The following is a 25,160-nucleotide window of genomic DNA, read 5'->3' as shown; positions in this document are numbered from 1 at the left end:
GGTTGCCCGAATTGCGCTGCAAAAGAGAACTAGTTGATATCTAAACTATAACGTATCTAGAATGGATCTAGTACGTGTCGTCTCTTGTGAATATCTTGAAGTTCGAATAGGTACGGCAGATATTCCATTATAATAAACTATTTAAATATATTTTATGAAAATACCAAGTAAACAATAAAAAGAAAATGTTTCATCATAATATCAACTTACCAAAATTTTTTTTTTCAGATTCAACCCTTCTGAAATCGAACTGAAAAAGGTAAGCAACAACCTTCATTACTTTATTTGCCTTCACTGATTTCACTCACCCCTTTATTCCGGCAAATAATGTTATAAAACCAAAAATGACTCGATTTACTAGGACATCAAATTTATTGGGATACGGTACAGTCACCATCAGATATATCGGAGCGGCCAAGGTGTTCACAATATCTGAACACGCACTCTAACGCCCTGACAATAGAGGCGCGTTCAGATGTTTGTGAGCACCTTGGCCGCTCCGATATATCTGATGGCTACTGTACACGCGTCCCAAAATCGTATGAGCCTTAATAAATAAACATGAATATAGTTGACCGAATCTATAGGGGCCGCAGTAAAATATGATAAGTAAATTTATTCGCGAAAATTGACCATCGACAGAAATCGTCATAAAAATGAGTATCACGGAGGAAAAAAAGGCAAGCAAGCAGTATTCGGCTTGGATCTGATCCAACAACAGGAGACCGAACGATGCCCATTCAGCTGAAACCAATTTTATATTAGACGTAACTGCTATTAGAGTAATAGTGAATCCGCTACTTGTTTGCGAAAGTTGTGAGTTAGGTAACTTTGCCCGGGGCGATCGGTGGACTTATAGATATCGGGACAATTTTGTTAAACGGCCCGCTGCAATTTTTCGGTGATTTAAAATTGCTCTCCAAATTGGAAGGTGGATCTGAAATAATATTTTTCGAAGCTAAATGATCCGTGAATTTAAAGTTATTATTTTTTAACCGATAAAGTTGGCGATTCGAAAAAGTTTGTTGTTTTGCCTTTGAGAGTTATAGGAATGCAAAATGTTGAGTAAAACATGTTAATGTATAAAAATACGTAAATTGCAAATGTATCAAAAATATATGATTTCAAGCAAAACAGACATTATTGTACCTACCAATTAGACGAGAACCAAAAGTATAATGGACCTCCAAAATGTCACATTCACACAAAAGCTGAGCACCGGAGGGCCTACCGCGAACCACGTTCGACGTGTTGCCTCTCTGTCACACGTACGTACAAATTTACAAGTGCGACAGAGAGGCAACACATCAAACGTGGGTCGTGGCAGGCCCTCAAATCGTTATCAGCAACCGCATTAAGTCACTGGTACTTGTACAAATGTACAATAAAACAGTACTAAAGACGGACCCACCCCAATGCCACAAGTACGGTGTAAATATAGATGAGTTGTCCTACGAAGGGCAGTAACGGCCTCGTTTTAAACAATCATTATATTTTCACTACTGTTGCTTTGAGGTAGTTACGGGTATAAATTGCTCTGAAATTAAATGTATTAAGGTTCATAATTCGTAATTGAGATTGAATTATAATGTTCACGCATTTCAACAATTTTAAACGGACCACTTTAGTCTCAACCAAAATTCACCCGTGCCGTATCTTAAAAACCACATTGTCGATAGCAAATAATTATCAGAATTAAATTATTGGACGAATACATATTATTATATACTGTTGATAAAGGAACCTCAAAGGGATAAGTTTGCCTTTGTACTTCTTACTAATTTTATGTTATTTTTAATATGTATTTTTGTACCATAGTTTACTACTAGGTGCTATTGTTCTTTGTACATACCTACTGGTATTATATTCGTTTTTCAGAAACCAAATGTACTAAAGTACCTACATACATGCATACTGGGGTTGTTCACTGGCACATTAAATTGAATTTTCATAATATATTTCTTGTGAATTTTTAACTAAACGAGGTAATTCTAGCGACGCATTATAATTTATAGTGTGCACTTTCATTCCACAACTTCAATTTTCAATTTTTCCTTCACATGCTTTGAGTTAATAATTAGATTTCCTACATAATTTTAGGTAAAAAAGCGATGTTTTGCATGTGCAAAGCATAACAAAAGGTCTTTACCCGCCTCTTTACGGTAATAGGTACAATGTTTTTGCGTAATTGCCCTGCCTTTTACTAAAGCTTTACAACGACAAGTTCCACGGCCTTTCCTATTTCTTTTTTTTAATGACAGTATTTGCAAGTATGCATGCTATTAGCGAGGAAAATATTTTGTGCGGAAAATTGTGAAGAAAACTGTAGGTACCTCTTATAGTCGAGTAAAGGGAGGTAGTTAAAGTATCATTAACACATTCAACACCAAGAACCCGACTGTCGGGTACACTGTTCGTAGCGACTACGCGCTACATACGACGAAACCGTGGCTACGCGCTACGAGCGTAACCCGTAGCACTTAGTGGTATTGAATGTGTTAACACATTCAACACCAAGAACCCGACTGTCGGGTACACTGTTCGTAGCGACTACGCGCTACATACGACGAAACCGTGGCTACGCGCTACGGGCGTAACCCGTAGCACTTAGTGGTATTGAATGTGTTAAGGTATTTTGTATTGTATCAATAGTAGGTAGAAAAGTTATCAGTCAGTTTATGTTAACCCTTATGAGATACTTGAGATAGGTACAAAAGTCAGGAGTTCATAGGCAGTATTTATTTGATTCCGACTTTGCCCGCGTAAAATTCATCAACTAAATTTAAATTTAGGGGTTTAATTTCAAAAATCCTTAGTAACTAGTATATGTTCTTATTTTTATTTTTAAGGGGACAATTACCATTACCGTGGCACCCTACCCAACTAATTCTTAAAAAAATAAGTAAATTCACATAACGTCGTTAAAACAAATAGAAACCCTCGCAATAGTTACATTTGACTGCAAGACCGTTGTGATATCATCAAACTTGAACATTATTTAGATGCAAATGTCTTAACAAAGCAAGTATTACCCAATTCCCAGCAGTCACCCGCTGACCTTGCAGTGCATGCCAACGTTCCACTTTGCCCAGTAACCCAGTATGCTCAACTTTGCCATAAAGCGCCAACTTTGCCCCATAAATCCCGGATTCATGTTCCCCCGACACTCTGAAACTGTCGTTTGCACATCGTAATAAAAACATTAAATAAAGTAAAACTGGATTTTAATGAACTCCCACTTAAGTGCTATGAAGAAATATGAGTCGAGTAAAAAACTGGGCGCCGGCTAATGTGCAGAGAAGTTTATTCTATTGTGTAACAAAAACAATTATAGCGCGTGATTTAGTACGCCAACTTTATGGTTCACGTCGAAATAAACGGCTTAGAAAATATTTCGTGAAAATATGAAATTTTGCAGCACATGTTTTTAGAATGTTTATATTTTAGCCCGTTCAATAAAATTAGCCCAAACTTTGAATTATGAGACGAAGATATAGATAGTGTACCTATACATTGGCTTGCATTGGCGATGATGATCAAAAATGCAGGATGATTCAGTAGACGCGAGCAAATTCCATTTTGGAATTGATCACATCATAAATATGGATAGGTTATGTTTGACATTTGGCCATCAATTCTAAGCTCAATATGTATTAGTAGTTCTAATTTAATCTTTTTTTTGAAAAAAAGTTTTACCCAGGCACTTTGGAACTACCGGGGGCGTACGCAGTCGAATGCTGATAGTGATCCTGCGGCGCTCCTCTACAAGGCGGAGTCGGCATTCGGTGGTGGTTTTAGACGGTAGTCCTACCACCGGTTAGTCCATCATCGCTCCTGGTTCCCCCGGGCCAGGTGGCACGCGTAAACGCATTTCCCCAACGTTAAAAAAAGGCACTTTACAACTAACTAGTGCTAATTAACTAGTGTAAACGCGATTTTACCAAGGCGTTTCGGGAAACTAGTTCTAACTTGAGAAAACACGTTTTCACTATAATCGGGTTTTTACGGAAACAATTTTATAATTGTTGTTTTATTTATTAACAAGCCTTTATTAGGTCGGCCTGTATGTAACTATGTAATGGAATCTATGGTAACTAACTTAACCATCTTCCAAGGATCGTAGCGTCATGAAAATTGGCAGCTGTATGTAGTTCTGATGACAATACAATAATATGGTACTGTCGAACTGATCTGATGATGGAGACAGGAGGTGGCCATAGGAACTCTGTGATGAAACAACGCAACCTAATTGTGTTAGGGGTTTTTAGAATTGTCTCGATGAGTATTAGTTGTCTGTTAAGAAAAGTACAGTCAGCGATAAAAGCTTGTACCAAAAATGAAATTTTTGCCAAAAACTTATTTTATAATGTACGATTAGTACCTATTCAATGTTCTTACGAACGTGGAATAAGACAAAATAATGTATTATTAGTTTATCTGACCTTAAAGACCTGTCCAATATTCCCAACAGTAACTTAAGTGGGGTAACGTTACTGCCCCCTAGGGTGCTTTAGCGGCAATTTTAAACGCCCATTCCTTAGTCGTCGATTGTGTTATTTGTGTTGTCGGGTAAGTGGAGGTTATCTATAACATTATTCACTGGCTATATTGCTCTGTGCGGACAGTGAAATGTAATAATGGTTTTCTCTTAAGAGTACCTAGGATCGCAAAGCTATTCTTGAGCTTTACGATCCTAGGTACTTTTTTGATGAAATTTCCATTTCGGGAGATCCCTCTTAGGGATAAGTTCGCCCTTGTACTATTTTTATGTTCTAACTGATGTACCTGTATTCCTCTCTTCCGTACAATAAAGTGTTACCTATATATTTAAGTTAAAGGCTTCAACTAAGGACCAAATGATATTATTCTACAAAACATTTACATTTGTAAGAAAAACCACTAGTATCAAAGCTAGAAAATAAATCAAAATGTAAACCGGAATGTATATATGTAATTATCCTAAAAAATTACGGACTGCTCAGTGCTCAGTAACAAACATTAAAAATAACATAAATAAGTGTCTCCAGCATTTCAGTTTTATTTATAATTCCAGGATGCCAATTTGAACTTATATTTTGTCATCTGAACTTATATTTAATGCATGCGCAAATGATATCATTTAGACATCAAAACGTACGTTCGAATTGGCCTCCAGTTATCAGAGTCCCATTTACCATCTGCATGATATCCAAAGGTTCTCGAACCGTAAATTTATTCAAATGCACAATGACACACTCGTCGCACGATGCGACTCGCGGCGAGTCAATCGTCCGTCGCTGAATGACTCGATTTACCTTTAGTGTTGTTCCACATGCTTGATATAGTTGGTCAAACCAATATGTCAGTCAGTAAGAACCAGGAAAACTATACTCATCCTTTTCTTTTGGGTGCTAGTACTAGTGTAAGACAAAGATAGTATGATTCTCTCTGTCTATGATTGAAATGAAACAGTCTTTTGAAAAACTGTAGCATCATCACTACAAACTCCAATAGACAACTGTCAAGTGCTTCGAGCAACACCTGCTTCCGACATGTTGAAAGAGAGGAGCCCAAGAGATATCTTACCGTACAAATCATTCTGCCATTTTTTGCGGGGGGAAACGGACACACAGTCGCACTTCTCACTCACTAATAAAAAATTTCAATATTGCGGTTTGTTTAGGGGAGACCGAGGTGAGTTGTGACAGAGGAGAGTTGTGACATCGTTGATTTTTTGGAATCTATTAACTAAAAACAAGGTCGCAATAGCGCGCGTTTATTAGTTCAAGTTACGAGCTAACAAACGCACACTGTTGCGAGCTCGCTAACAGTCATTAGTCATTAGATTCCAAAAAATCGATAATGTTACAACTCTCCTCTGTCAAAACTCACCTCGGTCTCCCCTACGTAGTTAGCAAGTTCCATAGAATGACACTTTAGGCGAGACCATGACTCGCTCACGCTTGCCGTACCTTGCCGTTGCCGTAAGCAATCGAGCTGATCTATCTGACAGTGCATAGCAAATCCTATTTACGTTTGTATTGAATTCGACTTCCGATCGATTCCGCCTGAGGCGCCATTAATACATGGATATGGTTCAGAGATTGGTAAATGGTAGTGTGGATTTAGAATTGTCAATAGCAGTCAGAAAATAATCTGAAATTTCAAAATAATGTTTAAAAGTATTCATTTTGCCTTTGTATCAAGGGTAATATTATAATGCTCAAATAAATTCACTTTAAAATTGTTCAAATATTTAAACTAGGGATAAAATCAAATTACCTATATATTTTGCATAATGTGTTTTTATTTTTTACTAGAAATATATAAATTATAAACTCGAATTTATTATGTCATACCTATACTTACTAAAGAAAAAGTTACCTGGCCTTCCCGTGGCCGAGGCCAGTTGAAATATTGTTTTATCTACATATTATACTAATTGCCTTTGTACATCTTTTCTTTTCTATTTATTTTGATGAAATGTATAGGTACTAGATATATTATACGTGTATATCAAAAATGCTTATGTAAACTCGATTTATTTTAAAGAAAAAACATTTCACAACATTCCAAATTGTCAATTCCCAGCCCGTCAAAGACCAATATCAATATAAAAACAGATCAATTCACTCTTGACCCATTTTGTTGAATATTATTGTTGTCGGTTCTCAAATTGTGGGGATCATTTCATAGGGATTGAATAAACAAAGTTTTGATTTTGATGTTCTAAATGTTTGTTTTATTTATTAAGATAAGATAACCAGCGACAATGCAACCTGGGGTAAGCAGTTTCGAGGTTATCGCTCTAAAACCTTAACCAGAAATGCATACCGATTTTACGAATTAATTCTTAAACTAAGGTCAAGTACTCTGCAATAAGCTGATATAAAAAAAATGGCTAAGTAGAGCAGAAGTACCGAACCAGCGGCGGTAGCACGGTCGCATTTTTATCGCTTGTCACCATGCCATGTTACAACAAGTACTTACCTATCTAAGTGCGAAAGGGATGGGCATAGCGACAGGCGATAATAATCGAACCATGCTGCACCCGCAGAATTGATCCCAAATCATCCAAAATCATATGTCACCATGATTGACAATCGACGGCTTAATACCGAAAGCAGCCACCAATTTCTCAATATTATTGTAGTCCACAGAAACCGATATCTTATCCTTCCTTGTCTCATTCTATTAATATTAAACTTAATCGCCTTGTTCTAATTGGGGCAGAAAATGAGGAGAATTCACTGATAATGACAGTCTCAACGGAACATAAATCCGTTAACAGATCTCAAGTATTATTCAAAATGAGAAGATTGCAGGCTTTCAATTTGGACTTGGAAATGTTTGTAGTACAAATATTTTGTCTTGGCGTTCTATTTTTATTTTATGGGTTTTAGCAATGAAGTTTCTAAATATACGTAGCTTCATATCTTGTTAACAATACCACAAGGTCTTTGAATGATTACTAATAATATGTATGTTAAATTACTTTCTCTTTATTTCTCTCACTGGTCTTCTAGTAGGTGTTATTAGTAGGGTAGATAGGGAAGCGCAAAATGAGGTAGAGGATAAGAAGGTCGTAAAGGCCCGCTTTATAGGTACTTCATAAACTCAATAAGAAAGTTCAAAGACACAAAATAATCTAATCTAAATGTTGGTTGTATCCTCATGTTGGCTGTTATCCTGGTAGAACAGAATTTTATGTGAAGACTTTGACTGACGAATATTTAATAACGTCCATTTGAATATGATTTGTAATGTGTTACAGCTCGTATTTTCCTCGTTTTGGTGTGATGAAAATTTATGAGTTTCACAGCTTTGTTTAACCCTCGTGCCATGAAACCCTCAAGATTTCACTTTTTTAACTTTTTTGGTATATTTATCCTTATTCGGGTATCAATAGGCGTTAAACAACGACTTTTTGCCCTTCTAAAACAAGTAAATATTTTCCCTCTCCCTCAAAGAAAACGAAATTATTCATAAATATGTTTCCCCCATAATCATTTTAGTATTTTGAGCGACCCCAACGAATTTTAAACAACTAAACAACATCATAAAACAATGATATATAGACTGGATTGTCAATTCGGAGAAAAATAATATTCCCTAAGATGCCCCATTCGACTTTAGGGTGGTTGATTGAATTTCTGGCTGCTATTCTCATTTGAGAGGACGAACATGTTTACGTCTAGGCCGGACCAGCATATTATGACCTGCAGATTCGTAAGCACAAAGTATTCGGTGAGCGCAGTTTGATACTGGTTGGAATTTGCTATACTTGGTAACCAATTCAAACATCCTTTTTTCCGCATGATTTGGAGGGTATAAACAGGGGATCTTGCCCGCGGACACTGCCGAGCTTTTTTGGGGTACAAATCAAAGAAAAGTGACGAGGATTTGCCGATTTATTTTATTTTACTCAGCAAACAACATTGGTATATGTGCACATGCGGTGGTTTTGTGGTATTATGCCAACATTGTAGTATTTGGAGTTTAGTTAAACGCAGGTTTTGAGGAACACTTATGTTTTATTTTAATATTAAGTTATTTTTACAGCAAGTACTTATCGTTACGGAAGCTTCAGGCAAAGAGGGTGTGGTCACCCATTTGACAATACATATCAATACATTTGTTTCGGATACTAATACCACAGATATTACAAACATGGTCTTCTATGGGAGAATTTGCTTTATTTTCCCGAAACCTACAAGAGTCCAAGCTAACTTTGCGTCGACTTTAATAGGACAAAATGAGGCAGTGTCATGTCATAAATAACTACCTGTCTGACCTAGTCGTTAGTGATATTAGTGACCCTGTCTTCGAAGAAAAAACATTAGTTAAGCAAATGTACATTTTTAATATAGGTACCTATATAATATTCTAAGTACTCAAAAACCAGACAAATAGCATTCCCGCAGTTATATAAATTTTAAAACCACAAATAGTGCACATTCATTTGTATGACCAACGAATAAATCTTTGTCCTCCACTATAATGGTTTAGGTTATCGCATTGCAGTCACGTACATTGTGGTTGTTAGGTGCAGTTATGTTACAAGTGCTAGAATTTGGTGGCAAATTGCAGTGGCCATGAACCAATCTAGCTGTGCGCGAAAACCACATCTGCGAGGCCTTTTTTGATGTGTTTTCCTAAGGTAAATAATAAAAAGGTTGGCTTTGAGAGACCCCCTTAAATGCCAGGCCGTGGGCGAAGGCCCCATTTGCCCATGCCTAGCTACACCACTGGCAAATTGAACTCGTTCATAATGCAGCCTAGCCATTGTCATAAAATGTCACGCATTCCGAATTTATGCTACCTACTTTTTTGAGATGTTTGAAGCGGTCTTAAACTACATAACTACATGTAGATGTCGAAATATTTTAACCTCGTAATATCCAAGGATATTTTCGTGTTATTAAATAATATAAATAAATAAATAAATAAATATTAGGGGACATCTTACACAGATCAAACCTAGCCCCAAACTAAGCAAAGCTTGTACTATGGGTACTAGGCGACGATATACATACTTGTATAGATAAATACATACTTATATACATAGAAAACAACCATGACTCAGGAACAAATATTAGTGTTCATCACACAAATAAATGCCCTTACTGGGATTCGAACCCAGGACCATCAGCTTAGCAGACAGGGTCACTATCCACTAGACCAGACCGGTCGTCGAATATTAATATTGAATTTGAATTTTTGTGTTATTTGTTTTAAAACTCGAATTAAAATTTTGTACTTTCTTAGTAGGTAGTTAGGGATTTAGGAAGACTGGCAAATCTTCTTCTTCTTCCTCGCGTTATCCCGGCATTTTGCCACGGCTCATGGGAGCCTGGGGTCCGCTTGACAACTAATCCCATGATTTGACGTAGGCACTAGTTTTTACGAAAGCGACTGCCATCTGACCTTCCAACCCAGAGGGTAAACTAGGCCTTATTGGGATTAGTCCGGTTTCCTCACGATGTTTTCCTTCACCGAAAAGCGACTGGTAAATATCAAATGATATTTCGTACATAAGTTCCGAAAAACTCATTGGTACGAGCCAGGGTTTGAACCCGCGACCTCCAGATTGCAAGTAGCACGCTCTTACCGCTAGGCCACCAGCGCTTCTTAGGAAGACTGGCAAATATCACTTTAAAAAAATAATATTACAACAAGAGTTTAAATATTTGCTTCCATAAACAGAAGAAAAAAAATTAAAACCAATTTTTTTAAATACATAGGTAAGATAGAATTGTATATCTACACCTACAGTATATACATGTGAATAAAATGTGATCTTTGAAAGTCATTAGGTAACTACTTTTAATAATATAATAACACTTTATCTATAATGCCTTGAGCATTGTATGTAAGCAAATATATTAAACCAAATGAATATAGTTTTTGGAGGTACATGCAGATAAAAGTTATAATGATAAAATATAAAAGCCCAGACAAATCAAAACAATTTCTAAGTTGAATACACGGTCTTCAACTTAGAAATTGTCAAGTTAATTATGTGACCTCCAGAAATAATTCCAACATTCAGACAATATTCTAGCTTATTCTTGAACTTAATTTGTTTTCATTTCTTCTTTTCTATATCTCCAAACTATATCAGTTACTTTTTTGCTTGGTTGATAGTTAAAGCCAAGCAGCTACGTCGGTACGTTTATAGTTCTTCATATTTTTCTTAATATGTTCTCTGATATATATTATTATTTATTGTGAAGCATCTTTACGCCTTTACTTCACTTATAAACATTATAGGTATATCTACTTTGTCCTGAAATTTGTTTACATTTTTTTTGCTATTTTCTTTGAAGCCCAAAGTGCATAGGTAGGCGACCCCCGACGCTTTGTGTTGATGTTACAAGTATAAAGGAAAAAAAAATAGCAACATAAAAATAAATCTTAAATTGTATTCCAATACAACCAGGCGGATATAAAAATGCCAGCAACAAAAGGATATGAGATACGTCCGGTTATATTAAAAGGAGAAAGGCTTGACAGGGTGAATTTAAAGCGTCAATTTATAATGTAAGCTTCATGCACGTACATTGCTAGAGCATTTCATTATAGTGTCACTTCCAAATTATACTATTTTGATTTTTCTAAGCATGCTAGGAAGGCGGACTTAAATTACTGTCATTGACCATGTATGTTATTGACCAACTTTTGGTGTTGAATAACATCATCTAAAATCAAAACTAGAGAGCCTTGTTTCTGAATTGGAAGATAAGGTGGCACTGGATTTTGATACATTTTCCAATTTCTCTTTTGAAGAGCCATAAGAAAGACTCCTTATTGATGCGCCTTAAAAGTGTAATATGAGTATATACCGGGTGTGGCCTGTAACGCGAGCAAATAATTAAAACATAGATTATACTCCTCAAACGGTGTCACTTTTGTTCAACAACTTTTAAAAATTATGAAGTATTTAGACTTCCTATTTTTCATATAAAATAAATATTATCTTCAATGGACGCCATCGCCATGCCATATCATTTGTGATTGACCATAGAGAAATATAGCATCGAGTAGCGGAATTATCAGTACTTTAAGTAGCAGTAGTAGTACTGTCAAGTGACAATAGATGTAGCACCGACCGGAAACTCTAATCTCAACAACATAAGACTTTCCGGTCGGTGCTACATCTATTGTCACTTCACCGTACTACTACTACTACTTAAAGTAGGGGAGAGGGGGGCAGCCTGGTACACTTTTTACATTAATTGTCATAGTTCAAAATATTACCTATTCAAACCAGTTTTAACCCTTTACACAATAACCTACGTTATTAACCTATGTAATTACTGCATTTGCACATATATAAAGCTAAAGATAATAGTACAAATTAGATTTTTGCAACTCAAGGAATAATGTTCGATACTGCCCCAAGAGTGGGTAGCTTTGAACTTACATTGGGGCAGATTTGAAAAATGGATTGTAATGGCAATAATTTCGAGATATACGCGTTTTTTTTATCTGTACTTGGTACAATTTGTCACTAGAAATAATTGTGTTAACAGTTTAGTCGTATAATTTGCCGTTACAACAAAGATGGGGTAGTTTTGTACATTCATGTTCTTTTGAGTGTTCAAAGGTGCCTCAGTGGGGGTACCTTTGAAAAGTATTGAAATCTTACTAAAGCTACCCCCTTGAGGCAGTTTTGCACATACCATTTATCAAAACTACCCCAATAATGTTTTAACAGTGGATTGTATGAGTATTTATTATATTTTGGTTCTCTCTGATTCTCTTTATTTTTATAATTCCTTACCATTTTTACCTGTTAACAAATAAATGAATAAACTGCAATGTTTTAATTATTTATAGAATTTAATTTTAATATTTTGTAATATTGTACCTAAATGCAAAATTCGAATAAATATTATACGAGTATTAAACATGACTAAACGTACCTAATAAGTACTGAACCACTTAGTTCATGGAATTTAGGTAAATGCATTATTAACATTTACTAAAATAACTAAAATATTATTACGGTTTTAATTTACATACCTAAATGCTAGTCAATATCGGGGCAGATATGAACATTTCTTATGGCCGGGGTAGTTTTGAACAGACTGCTAATCAAAACTGCCTCCTAATTATTTTTCATAACTACCCCAACACCTACTTAAAAAAATAAACGTCGTTATTTTGTAGAAACATTGCAAATTTTGATTATTCATCCTTCGTCACTAAACATAATAGATTGTTCTATCTAATAAATTAAGTTTCACTAACCACTTCCTTCAAATACAGCCTGAGAAACCTTACAAATCTGCACAAATACCGCTAGCGGGTAGCATCGAAAACAAACTAAGCTACTGGTTCGTTCATGTTCTGTCAAACTTCAAATATGCCAGGTGACAGTTGTGTGGGTCGATGTTGCAAGCCCAAAATATGGATTTGAATCATTATCGCATCAAAAATACATTTTTAAACGCATTTGTTCTAAGCTGCCTCCAGTGATAGCTGCCCCCCTCTCCCCTACTGATAATTCCGCTACTCGATGCTAGATGTCGACTATGAAAATACTAATATTTTTGGTACCAAAACTGATGTCTGGAGTGAGCACTCTTGTCTTACTATATTTCTCTATGGATTGACGTTGCTTGTCATGCCTTAAATATAACAAAATCCGCAATACATTGCGTCTTAGAATAAACTTTAAAGTGTATTAAAAATCAAACCACAAGTTATTTTAAAAAGTTGCTGAACAAATGTTGGTTGGTTGGTATGAGGAGTACAGCCTACAGTTAATTTTTTTGCTCGTATTACAGGCCACACCCGGTATATTACGAATATAAGGAAGTAATTTATGACCACCAAAACATTTCCGGGATGGGTGAGTCGTTGGGTGAGATTTTGAGATTGGACTCTTGAGTGGAAATCCGCTAACATTTGAGGACATTCTGCCAATAAGTTAAATCATTAAAATTGTCAAGAAAAAAGAAAACGGGGACCTTAAAAGCTTTCATTACAAAATCGCACGTGGGAATAGGTAATTCGGATCTCGTGACGATTTAAATTTATCGCCACTTATTGCGAATTTCCTATTTCTCGCACTTGTATCGTACTGACATGAACATGACATGTTCATGATAGTTCATCATAACACTCAACAGCAAAAATAGTTTGTTTTTTTTTGAGCTCAACAATTTATTCGTGCATCAGGGGTATTTGTCCCGCGGTACGGTCTGGCCAAAGCTTGGCACGTGCCAGGGAATTGGTGCCAATAACGTGTACGGACGTCGTCAGCTGTCGGGGCCCTTTTCATGAAAGATTGCTCGAAAAATGAGCGTTTCACCCGTGTACAAACTTTCTAACATATTTGGGTCAATATTTATTTTCGCTGTCATACTGCTTCTCGCCACTTTAATACGATATTCGAAACTTTCTATGAAACAAATAAAACCTATTTGTTACTTCAGTTGTAATTTTTTTTAATCATTTATTTACATACAATATATATACTGTGGTACTACTAAACGAAATTAATAACTAGCTTAAATCTAAAATAGGCCCTTGAGGCATTGTACCAAGGATGCTGGCGGCATTTCCTCGCTGTATCGCAATGCTTTCAACTACATGCTTCCAGAGAATGTTGACCTTCTTTGGCCATGTGGCCCGCCAAGACCCGTCCAGCTTTGAAAAGCTCGTTCTGGTTGGGTGCGTCGAAGGGAGAAGGAGTAGAGGCAGGGCTCCAACTCGGTGGTCTGATGCCATACGCGACGCTACGGGCGTCAACATCCAGGGGTCAATACAGCTGGCCCAAGACAGGGGGGTTTGGAGAGCGGTGGTGAAGAACTGCACTCCTGATGGTCACGACCCTCAGCCTTGAGGAACCGACTAAGAAGAAGAAGATCGCAATGCTGATACGTTGTGCGAGGTAGCCGCCAGCTCTTCAGTTGTAATTAATATCAAATTAAGTTATTATAAACTTCATTTCGCCATATACTTACACAAAACAAAATGTGGGATAGGATACAAGACAACAAAAAGTTTTAATTCCAATATACTTATGTAGGGGCGAAATGAACATTTTAATTAACGAATACGCACTACGCAGTTTTACTTAGGTAGGTATACAGCTCCTGTTTGAATGAATTTTAATTTGAATATATAATATATTAATACAGCCTGGGACATAGGACCCACTGCTGGGCACAGGCCTCCTCTCATGCGCGAGAGGGCTTAGGCTATGGTCCCCACGCTAGCCTAATGGGGACTTCACATACACCTTTGAATTTCTTCGCAGACGCGTGCAGGTTTCCTCACGATGTTTTCCTTCACCGAAAAGCTAGTGGTAAATATCAAATTATATTTCGTACATAAGTTTCGAAAAACTCATTGGTACGAGCCAGGATTTAAAGTGTTTAAACCCGCGACCTCCAGATTGAAATTCGGACGTCATATCCACTCGGCTACCACCACTTTTTGAATTATTATTAAATTGAATTGAAAATATATTTTCAAATAATTAGATCCATTTTTCTAAAAAAAAATCCTTTGTCCTTTTGATTGTGTAGATAAGTAGTTGCCATATTAATATTTTATAAACCATAAGTTTGACATACTCTTTCACTTTAGCCAATTTATGACGGCGGCGTGAGCCTAATGTAGAACCCCGATACATCAAAAGATCAGTAGCTCCTACTTTTGGTAGGTCGCCAGGCCAAGAAGCCCGAGTAATGGTATCGTAAAATTTGTAAAAAGTAGGAAGACTTATGTTTATATGAAGCACTTTCCGCTTTTTGCTGTTACGATAAAATATTAACTTCGTATACTAGCGTTTTACTTAGGTAATTTCTATATAAACTTAAGTTGTCATTAGTTCATTTTGCTCGTACTTGTCCGTACGTGTATATTGGCGCTAGCAGGACACACAGGCGAATAATAACTTAATGACATAATTTAGATATTAAAATGTAAGTTCGGATTTGTTTAGTAACCGCTCCCGTATCACAAGACACAAAGCATTTGGCACGAAAAACCTCTAGACCGATATAACGAGATGATGTCTTTACTGAGTCCCCCTTTAGCAAGACCGCAATCATGCTTCAAGATCCATCAAAAACTTATTACACTTGAGTTTGGAACGATTCTGGAACGTTCTATCTGTTTTACGGTTCAGTTTACGGCGATGGAATTTAAAATTCGAATGTTGGTTTGATAAGGAGGGAACTTTTTTAAGAACATCATTATACTGTGATCAATCATTGTTACTTTTGTGTGAAAATTACGATGATACAGACAAACTATAGTTATTTGTACAACAAGAGATCAAAGTTTGATATTTCTTCGAGTGCTTATTTTGAGTCCCGTGCAAGCGAAAGATTCTATAATAGATTCACGAGCGTAGCGAGTGAATCTAATTTAGAATCTTGAGCGTAGTAAGGGATTCAAAAGCGCACGAGATGTAAATAACTTTGATCTCGTGTAGTACACAAAATTTTTCACCCTAAGCAGTGAGAACCTAGAGGGACAGAGATAATAGAACCCAAGTATATCGAACTTGTATTAGACCCCGCATGTTGAAATGACATTTGACTATAAAGGTCACTTGAATGTCATTTTGTCTCACTCACTGAGTGAGACACACTAGTGAGCAAAATGCGATTTTGCTCACTGAGTGAGACAAAATGACTCAGTGAGCAAAATCGCATTTTGCTCACTGTTTTTAAGAAGCAAAGTACCCTTGTTCGAGCTGCTGAGGTGAAAATTATTTTATTTTATTTGTAATTTCTTATTACAGACTTAATATTTCAAGTATCTTAAAGTTGGAATCGGGCAGTGAGAAAGTGCCTGTTCAACGGTTTCTAATATTCTCCGTGATACTGTGCTGGGTAGGCATAGTGTCCTTGTCCTTCTTAAAACATTATATTATTTTGTAAGCATAAAGAATTCATCTTATTAAAAGACAGTTTTCAAAATTAAAACTAGATCTGCCCTTTTATACATATTAAGCTAATTACAAACTAACAACGCAAAAACGGACATTTAAAAGCAATACGACGAGGTTGGCGAGATAAAAGCAATCTCGAAAAAGCAGAGTGTACAAAACTATGTCAAGCGCGAAACGACTCAATCAAGGGTTTCTGCGTTACAGGCAGATCTCCGGTGAAAAATAGGAGCTTTACCTATCGGGGAAATAAAGTGGCATTTAGTTTGCAGTGATCCTTATGCGGGACGTAGAAAAGATAAGAACAGAAGGCTCACTGTCTAATGTACCTGTCAAGTTACCCGATTGTTGACAGGAAAATACCCGGAAGATTTTAACGCAGGCAAATTGAAATATTTGTACATAATCTCAAATATTTTCTTTAAGTGGTGTTTGTGCAGCTTGATCGCACGAATATAATAGTCTTGAGAACATTTTAAAAAGAAACAGCCCTAACCCCTTTTGGATGCAAATGGATTTTTTTGACCCGAAGGCTTTACAGGAACTTGGGTGAATTCGTGTGGACTAAAACTTGGCTTTTATGGCCGCTGCCATTATAAAAGACAAGGCCTTCTGTCATGCTTTCCCTCATAATAACATCATTACAAAAGCCGAATTGGAAACTGTGGAATAGGAGCGCGGATAATAGGCCAGAATCCCCCTAATGCCCCTAATTGAACATTTGTTGCACCAGGAGGTCGATTCTAATCTGTAATGGTTTGGCACTGGTTTTGATACGACCTTAAAGATTATCATGGTGATTGGCGCGCATCATTTTCACTTCATTTCGCATGCACCAGTCAGCGAGAATGATCTGAGACGTATCGAAATAAGATCAAAATCGTAACAAGTTGGTAAATCTTAATCGGGCAGCAGTCTGTCTCTTTTCTTACCATTGGGCTGGAGCACAAAAGCCAAGAACCCTTCTCTTTCCCCAGATAAACCGGACCAAGAAAGTATAGAAAAGCTTGAAGACCTGAACCACAGTATAATAAATAGTACTAACGTACAGTATGGACACTCCCTGCCTCCCGTTGAAAGTGCCGCCCACCCGCTCTCGGTTACTTCACAGTTACCGGCTGGCAAGGACGCGACGACGCGGTGCGCAGAGCGGAGGCCACGTAAAATATTCAAATATTCAACAAATATTTACAAAACCTATTTACTATAGCCCAAGCCCTCTCGCGCATGAGAGGAGGCCTGTGCCCAGCAGTGGGACGTATATAGGCTGAAATGATGATGAATGATGATTTACAAAACCTATCAGATCACACTGAAAACAACAAAATATCTGTATGAAACAAAAAATCATGTTTTCAACTTACGTAATATTTTTGTGGCCTGAATTTCCTGAGAAAAATTTTGTTACTTCGTTTAAACTGATTCAAAATAGGAAACTATTGTGTAAATCGAGCTTAGATACCCACCTTACAGCATAATACGATTCTTATTTCTTCCTAATACGCGCAATGAGTTTTGAGTCAACAAAATGGCGGGAACCCTAGCACGTCTTATCTCACTCACACAAGCAAGGTACGCGTTCACCTACACGAGCTTAGACTGTGTGCGTAGGAACGAGTTTGTTTCATACATTTGATCACCAGTGTCCGAGGTGTACCTGAACTAAGGATCAATTCGATATCTAAATGATATCGAAATGAAATGAAATGTAGTTATCATTCGCGCTTGTTTTTCGCTCGTACTTATCCATACACGTATTGGTGCTAGCGAGACGCGCTAGCATGGGCGAATGATAGCTAAATAATACCATTTTGATGTCAAAATGTGAATTGGCTTCCTGATGACAGTTTTGATGGGATTCCAACTGCCGCCTGCCATCGGCCATTTTAAAGTGAGCCAACTTTGGCATAGTGTAGGATGGGCGTTGCCAAAACTATCATGACATTATTTTCTATTTTGCATTGTGTCCCAGGACGGAGTAGCTAATACATTATAACTAAGTACATTGTGTGGTTTATGGCCATTAGTCTATGTAACCATCAAGCGGACGAACGATTGTACAGTTACCTCTTAGACGTTGGACTTTAACTATGACGCGTAACTGACAAGTCTATATCTTTAGGTATTATTTAAATAAAAGTAAACAAAATCTACCCTCAAATGGCTCTTTAAGCCAGTTGTAGAAGCCAGGGTAGATGAAAACATTATACGATCAAATAATGTAGATTAAAGTTAGGTCGTTCAGTGACAGATCCAGACGGTTTTGTATTTGGTTGGTTAACCAATAAATGTTATAACTACTTGAAAATGTACAAATTATTTGTTTACTTTTATTTAAATACCTAAAGATATAGAGTTTTTATAATCGTGTCTTTTAACTCAGATATTACTTTAATTAACACCTTTTGCGTATGTAGGTGTATGTAAATAATAAAGATATTGTGAGTGTGTGCTGCCGTGACGCAGAAAACATTTTCTTGTGATGAAATGATGAATAACTCATAGCTATACTCAGCAATCATTATTAGTAATGATAAATATGGTAAATACTATTTTCAAATTATACAGAGCCATATATTCAGACTCTTTGGATTCAGCCCGTCCAAGATCCGCAGCTGTCCACAGCGCGTTACTAACAAGACAAGTTGGGTATTATTCACATGTAGCTTTTTGAACGACGCCAGCGAACCTGTATAATAGGAACCTCAATAAATAAATATTACGGGACAATTACCTATATCCAATTCCAAGTACATAGTAAGCTTAATAAGACTTGTGTTGTGGGTGCTAGACAACTGTGAATTTAATAGATAGATGCGGATTAAACACTTACAATATTAAATACACAGTTTAAACATCCATAACTCTGGAACAATTATTCATGATATACACAAATAAATGCCTTAGCCGGGATTCGAATCAAGAACCTTTTGTGACCGAATAGTTGGAAAGCGTGAAATAGTTATCAACATCCAACATACTCGTGCAACCTTCAACAAATCATCAGTTAAATAGGCCTAATACCTGCATTTTCCATTTTGTGGTTGCCTTTACAAAACTTGTAAGTACCTACGTACTACAAGGAACATGCCCTATTCAATACCTACCACTTAAGTTAGGAAACTTATTAGGGTTAAGGACAATGTTGAACACTTGGGTTTAGCTGAACATCACCATAGACAAAGGATTAGCCGTTCGGGGCCAACTACAAATCTAACGACTATACCTTATCCTATTTCGGAGATAATCTTTGTTTCCTAGTGTTTTCCTGGCTTTAGAAGGCCTGCACTTAGTATCAGGCACTAAGTCTTGCTTCTTTTAACCCAGAGGGAAACCAGTCCTTATAGGCCATAGTCCACTTCCTGGCAATGCTTGCTTCACCGAAAAGCGACTGGTAAATTAAATGATTATGGCCATTGCTCTTATACTAGTTTATTGATACAAATGCTGCCCTGCACTTAGTAAGCTTCCTGAATACACCGCCTTCAACCGGACTAAATATAAGTCAGCTCAACCCGGATCCAATTTCAAGTGTTTCTTGGCTCAGTTTTAGTGCTTTACAGATGTTATAGTGAACTTGTGCGAAGTCTTAGAAGTTGGTGGATCAGATTAAGTTGGGTCAGTCTAGTGCTTGGCCTGAGGTTGCGGATTTGATCCCATTGAAGGACTTGTAAGGATAGTTTGAATCTCATGCGTTTAAGAACATCGGACAGTAGAATGTTAGCTCGAGTGTGGAGTAGCCAAATTGAGAAAGACAACAAAATTATCACAGCATATATTAGATAAGTGCTTTTAAATTTCTGTAGTGCTTCTGGAACCAGTACTTGTCAAATAAACTAAGAAGTGAAAGCAAGCCACACTTACTAAATCCCCGTGGAGTGATATGAGTATACTATATGTACCACGTGGTTTGACACATCGGGAAGTGCAAACTATCTTAGGCTGCAGTAGTCGCTTACGACTCCGCTTGCTTTCCATCTTAAGGTTATAAGTAAACTACGACCTTTCTTTACCGAGATGATGGTTTAACAAAGTAACTTTACTTTGTACGAACTGAAAATAATACTACAAAAGCGTAGTCGAGTTCTATTGAACTCGACTCAAATTATATGTACCTACATATAATTTGCGATTATTTATTTGATAACGAGCTGTTTTAGGACTTGGTACAAATGGGCTTGGCTAATAGGTTACTCAATTATTTGGCTAAATTCTGGATTTTTTGTTTTTATTTATATTAAATAGCATTAAATATTTCCTCTTGATAATATATTTGCCTACAGAATTGATATAAATACTGATAAAAGTAATAAAAGTATCTCCGTCTAATAACTCCCGTTTCCATTAACCAAGAATAATTTATTAACGCAACCAATCGCACAAGCGACAAGAATATGAAAGTGTACCGGCATTATCTGTACGTGCCCGCTCCCATTACCGGAGAGTCTTTATCGGAAAATGCTTAGTTTGTCTTTGGTGAGCACTCTTATGATAACCGGCGGTACGGGAGAGGGAAGAGCGGAGAAGGTTTTAAATAATTCGGGATCAATCACAGCTGAGCAAACCAGTATAGTGCAACAACCTTATTTAAATCATCTTGAATCAGTTTTTATCATCATAATCTATTCTGTCTTCTTCATCTTTTTCCTTGCGTTATCCTGGCATTTTGCCACGGCTCATAGGAACCTGGGGGCCATTTAGCAACTAATCCCAAGAATTAACGTAGGCACTAGTTTTACGAAAGCGACTGCCATCTGACCTTCCAACCCAGAGAGAAAACAAGGCTTTATTGGGGGATAGGGCATATATCAATCAAATTTAACGATCTTCGAGAGCTATTCGTAAACAGCTCCCTGCTGTTTGCTTTGTGGTCCCTGTTTTTGTGTCAATTTTGTTGTTGCCTCCTGACCTGATAACCAATAATTGTCACTGGTCATTGTGGTTCGAAAACGAGAATTACGAGAACGTGGTGGTGTGGTGGGAATGTATTATCACTCGTCAAATAAATTCGCAGCTACGTCACCTTCGCTAACTTCTCTACCCTTTGCCCTAAACGCATTTGGATTCCGACCGGGTACGCGGTGTAAATTCAAAGAGGTTATCCGATGAGGCGAAATTGAGGCGTTTAATGTCTTATGCTCATTGTTTTAAGCGCTATTATTGAGTGTTACTTGTTGTGAACCAAATTTTATTCTGCTTTAACTTGGTTTAATCGAGGAGAATTGGAATTCTAGGTCGGTAAGAGCGTTAGTTAGTTCATGCAAAGAATGTGATCATTACATACTTGTTCTATTTGATAACACAATGGTAACAACGTACTAACTTACTACTTTGTAGGTGTATGTAGGTATTTTTATTTCTACGATCCCTTAATGCTGTATGCTTACTAAATCCTTATGATAAAGGTTCAGTAAAGTACATGTGACAACTTTAGAAAAGTAGGTAATAAAAACGTAAAAAAATTAATGACACTGATAAAAATAAACCTTTTAGCAAAGTTAAATTCATACTCTTGTATTTGTATTTGTATTTGAATTCACTTTCTAAATAGGTTATAATTATTCCTGAGATGCCATTCTCGTAGATAATGACTTTATGATGAATTGATGACGTTACTCTCGATGTAGGTCAATTTATTGGTACATCATATACCTACTAAGAAAGAAACACAATATACCTACGCAATTAAATTCCTTATAAATTAATTTCTCACAACGAATGAAATAATCGCAAATAATAATAGAACCATAGTCAACTTTAGTTAATGGATTTTCTTATATTTTCTAAAGTAACTCGGCTAAAACAAAAATCTAATTACATACGCGCCTTAATTGCTTCGCCTAATCTGAGGTCCGTCAATCCTGACGTCCAATCTACAAAATGGCGTAGTGACTTCCGCTAAAGTAAAGATAATTTAGTATATAGAGGTGGATTGTCAAAGTAATTTTTGTAGCCACAGTAAAATTATTGCCATCTTTCGACAACTGATTAAAATTTTTAGAACGCCATTTGACTTTGATCCTTGTTCTTTCACTGATATGTGTTCAATTTATTAAATGTCAAAAGGTGTCGCCATCTACTCGAGTATAGACCAAAGGAATGGCGACATCGCTCGAAAAGATACATTGACCCTATACCATAACTTTGGCCTATGCTCGTGTAGATACTGTACATAACGACACTTTTTGACATTTAACAAATTTAACACATATCAGTGAATGAACAAGGGTCAAAGACAAATGGCGTTCTAAAAGTTATAATCAGTTTTCGGAAGATGGCAGTAAATTTACTGTGGCAACAAAAATTTCTTTGATAATCCACCTCTATAGTAATTCTCTTTGGCTAAAGTAATTAATGTAATTACTGGCTTTATCTTTAAATCTATCTTTTTGAGGAAAAATACATGGTGTTTATTAACATCATTGATTTGGTAAATTGTACTTATTGTGTTGTGTGTTTTGAGCACTGATAGGTCACCTATCAGTGCTCAGAACAGTGCTTTACAGTTAACACGAACGTTTTAGCGTTTCCCTTCCCTTTAGATTCGTGATATTGAGGTTCTGTTCTGCTGTACATACATTATTTACAATTAATTGTTACTTTGTATTTTTCACGTCGTATTTTTACTTTTCTATTTGACATTGTTTGATTTTTATTTTTTATATCGGGTGGAACAGAACGAAGGACTTTTAAGCAAACAGGGAATTGTTTAGGCTACGTTTATTAATCGCGTTAATATTTCTAACCTTTTTTGAGATACAGTTTGTTAAACATTAGTGAAAAAATATCTATGTTTCAACCCTAGCAAGTAGATCCTATTGAATGACATGACATGTGTCAATTTAATATGTAATTAACTTTGACAGGTTTGTCACTGATATAAAAATAATTCATTTTAATGATTCTGTTTTACTTTTTAATACTGTTTTACGATTATAATAACTCGATTGTAGATCACATAATTAGGTACCGTGGAATGGGGTTACTTTGATCAATTTCAAAAATAATATTTATTTATCTCCCCGAATATGGAATTTAAAAATAATTAAAAAAAATGACAATATCGGTTTTTGCTCCTCTATCGATTTCACCAATAACATTTTTTAAAATACTAATGTGTCCTTTGAAAAAAAATTCTAAAATGGTGATCAACTTTAAACTTAATTTGAGGTTACTTTGATACCCCCCTTTTTTTCCACGGAATTCGATAGTAACCCCTATAGGGACTAAAACTTCAAAACATTACAAAAAAATCCGTTCGCAGGTATAGGATTTATAAGGATTTTATTGCCTTTGGGGTTACTTTGACAAAGAGAAAAAAGGTTGGCTTAGAAAAAATCAACTTTATTGCAAAACAGTCTCATATTTTACTTATTTAAGGTAAGAAGCATAATTGAACAATAAAAACCTATCAAAATTTATTAACAATATGTAATAACAATACGATGATGTACGGATGCTTGGCGTATCGGCGGCCTGCCTTCGACCACTTCTGTCACAGCCCGGTTTAAAACTTTTTCAGAGTAGTTCCTATATGCTCAGGCATTATTCTAAAACAATAATACAAAAATCAGTTAAAAAACCTTCAATATCTAAATAATCTAAAAAAACTATATGTCGTCCGTTGTCATTGATCAGTGATCAAAGTAAACCCTTATAGGCGATCAATGACACCCCATGCCACAAAAACCGAGATACTAAAATGGCCGCCATGATTATGATTTGCAACAAGAATCGATGTTATAGGCCGATACATGCCTGATTCAATGGATTACATCAAATTTATGTATTTGCTATATAGAATATTGTACATTAGAAGTTATACAGGCTATTAAAAGTACACAAAACTGATACCTGCATATTTTAATTTTTTTCCCATCGATCGACATGCTTGATCCCACGAACACAAATCACTAACTGACAGTGACGTTCAATCTTGCCAACCGTAAAAAAAACAATCCACAGGGTGCGTTCAGAAAGCGTAATATTCGAGTTTGAACACGAAGTAAAGTTTTTATCAAAGTAAACCCAGGATTCAAAGTAACCCCATTCCACGGTAACACTATACTATCAGCTCAGTCTCTAGAAATGTTCCACCCTGTATAAATACTAGGCTACTGTTATAACTATCCGTCACCCATAAAATACTAATAAACATTAATATAACTAGTTCAATAACCCCAGATAATAAAAGTTAATCTTCTAGCCTAACTATTTTCAGCAGCGACTATTTACGTCCATATACGAAATGCAAATATTATTCTATGAACGGACATGGCTAAAATCCTATGTTAACAGCCTTATGGAAATTTAAATCCGCGATTAAAACGACAGAGACCCATGTAAAATGGAATAAAGATAAGTCTGGAAGACGATGTATGAATATTTGAATTACGAAGTGTGACTTGTGAAATAAAGTGTACGGGCGTTGTGTCAGTTTTTGTCTTGTGACTGCAGAATAAATTTTAAATGAATAATGTATAAGTTTCCTATTTATTCACTTAAAATAAAATGCAGAAGGGTTTTAAAGTAAAGGTTTATTTTAAGAAGTAGACCATAACTAGAAGGATATTTTTATATAATCTTAACTCTAACAATGTAGATGAAATTTACCGGAAAATTTATTTAACTGATATTTCTCTGTCACCTAGATATTGAGAACAGATGGCTCAAAAACGTTCGGGAAAACCGGCGCGGCGTCTTTACTGTAGACATTACAAATTGTAAATTAAGACTTTCATCCTAAATTTTGTAAAAAGTAGAT

General features: G+C 36.2%; 1 protein-coding gene and 1 long non-coding RNA gene across 2 annotated transcripts in view; both read left to right on the top strand.

The window, feature by feature from the left end:
* The first annotated feature begins 226 nt into the window (after positions 1-226).
* Positions 227-25,160, top strand: part of LOC134796724 (connectin-like) — a 34,973-nt gene continuing 10,039 nt past the window's right edge. The window contains exon 1 of the mRNA XM_063768917.1: positions 227-259. The gene's annotated coding sequence lies outside the window, so the exon portion shown is untranslated. The remainder of the gene's footprint in view (positions 260-25,160) is intronic.
* The window catches only part of LOC134796816 (uncharacterized), a 118,684-nt gene continuing 103,300 nt past the window's right edge, over positions 9,777-25,160 (top strand). Inside the window, exon 1 of the long non-coding RNA XR_010145000.1 lies at positions 9,777-9,921. This is a non-coding gene — a long non-coding RNA (uncharacterized LOC134796816). The remainder of the gene's footprint in view (positions 9,922-25,160) is intronic.

The sequence above is a fragment of the Cydia splendana genome, chromosome 14, assembly GCF_910591565.1.
Source record: "Cydia splendana chromosome 14, ilCydSple1.2, whole genome shotgun sequence".
NCBI lineage: Eukaryota > Metazoa > Arthropoda > Insecta > Lepidoptera > Tortricidae > Cydia > Cydia splendana.
This window is presented reverse-complemented; position numbering and strand designations above follow the sequence as displayed.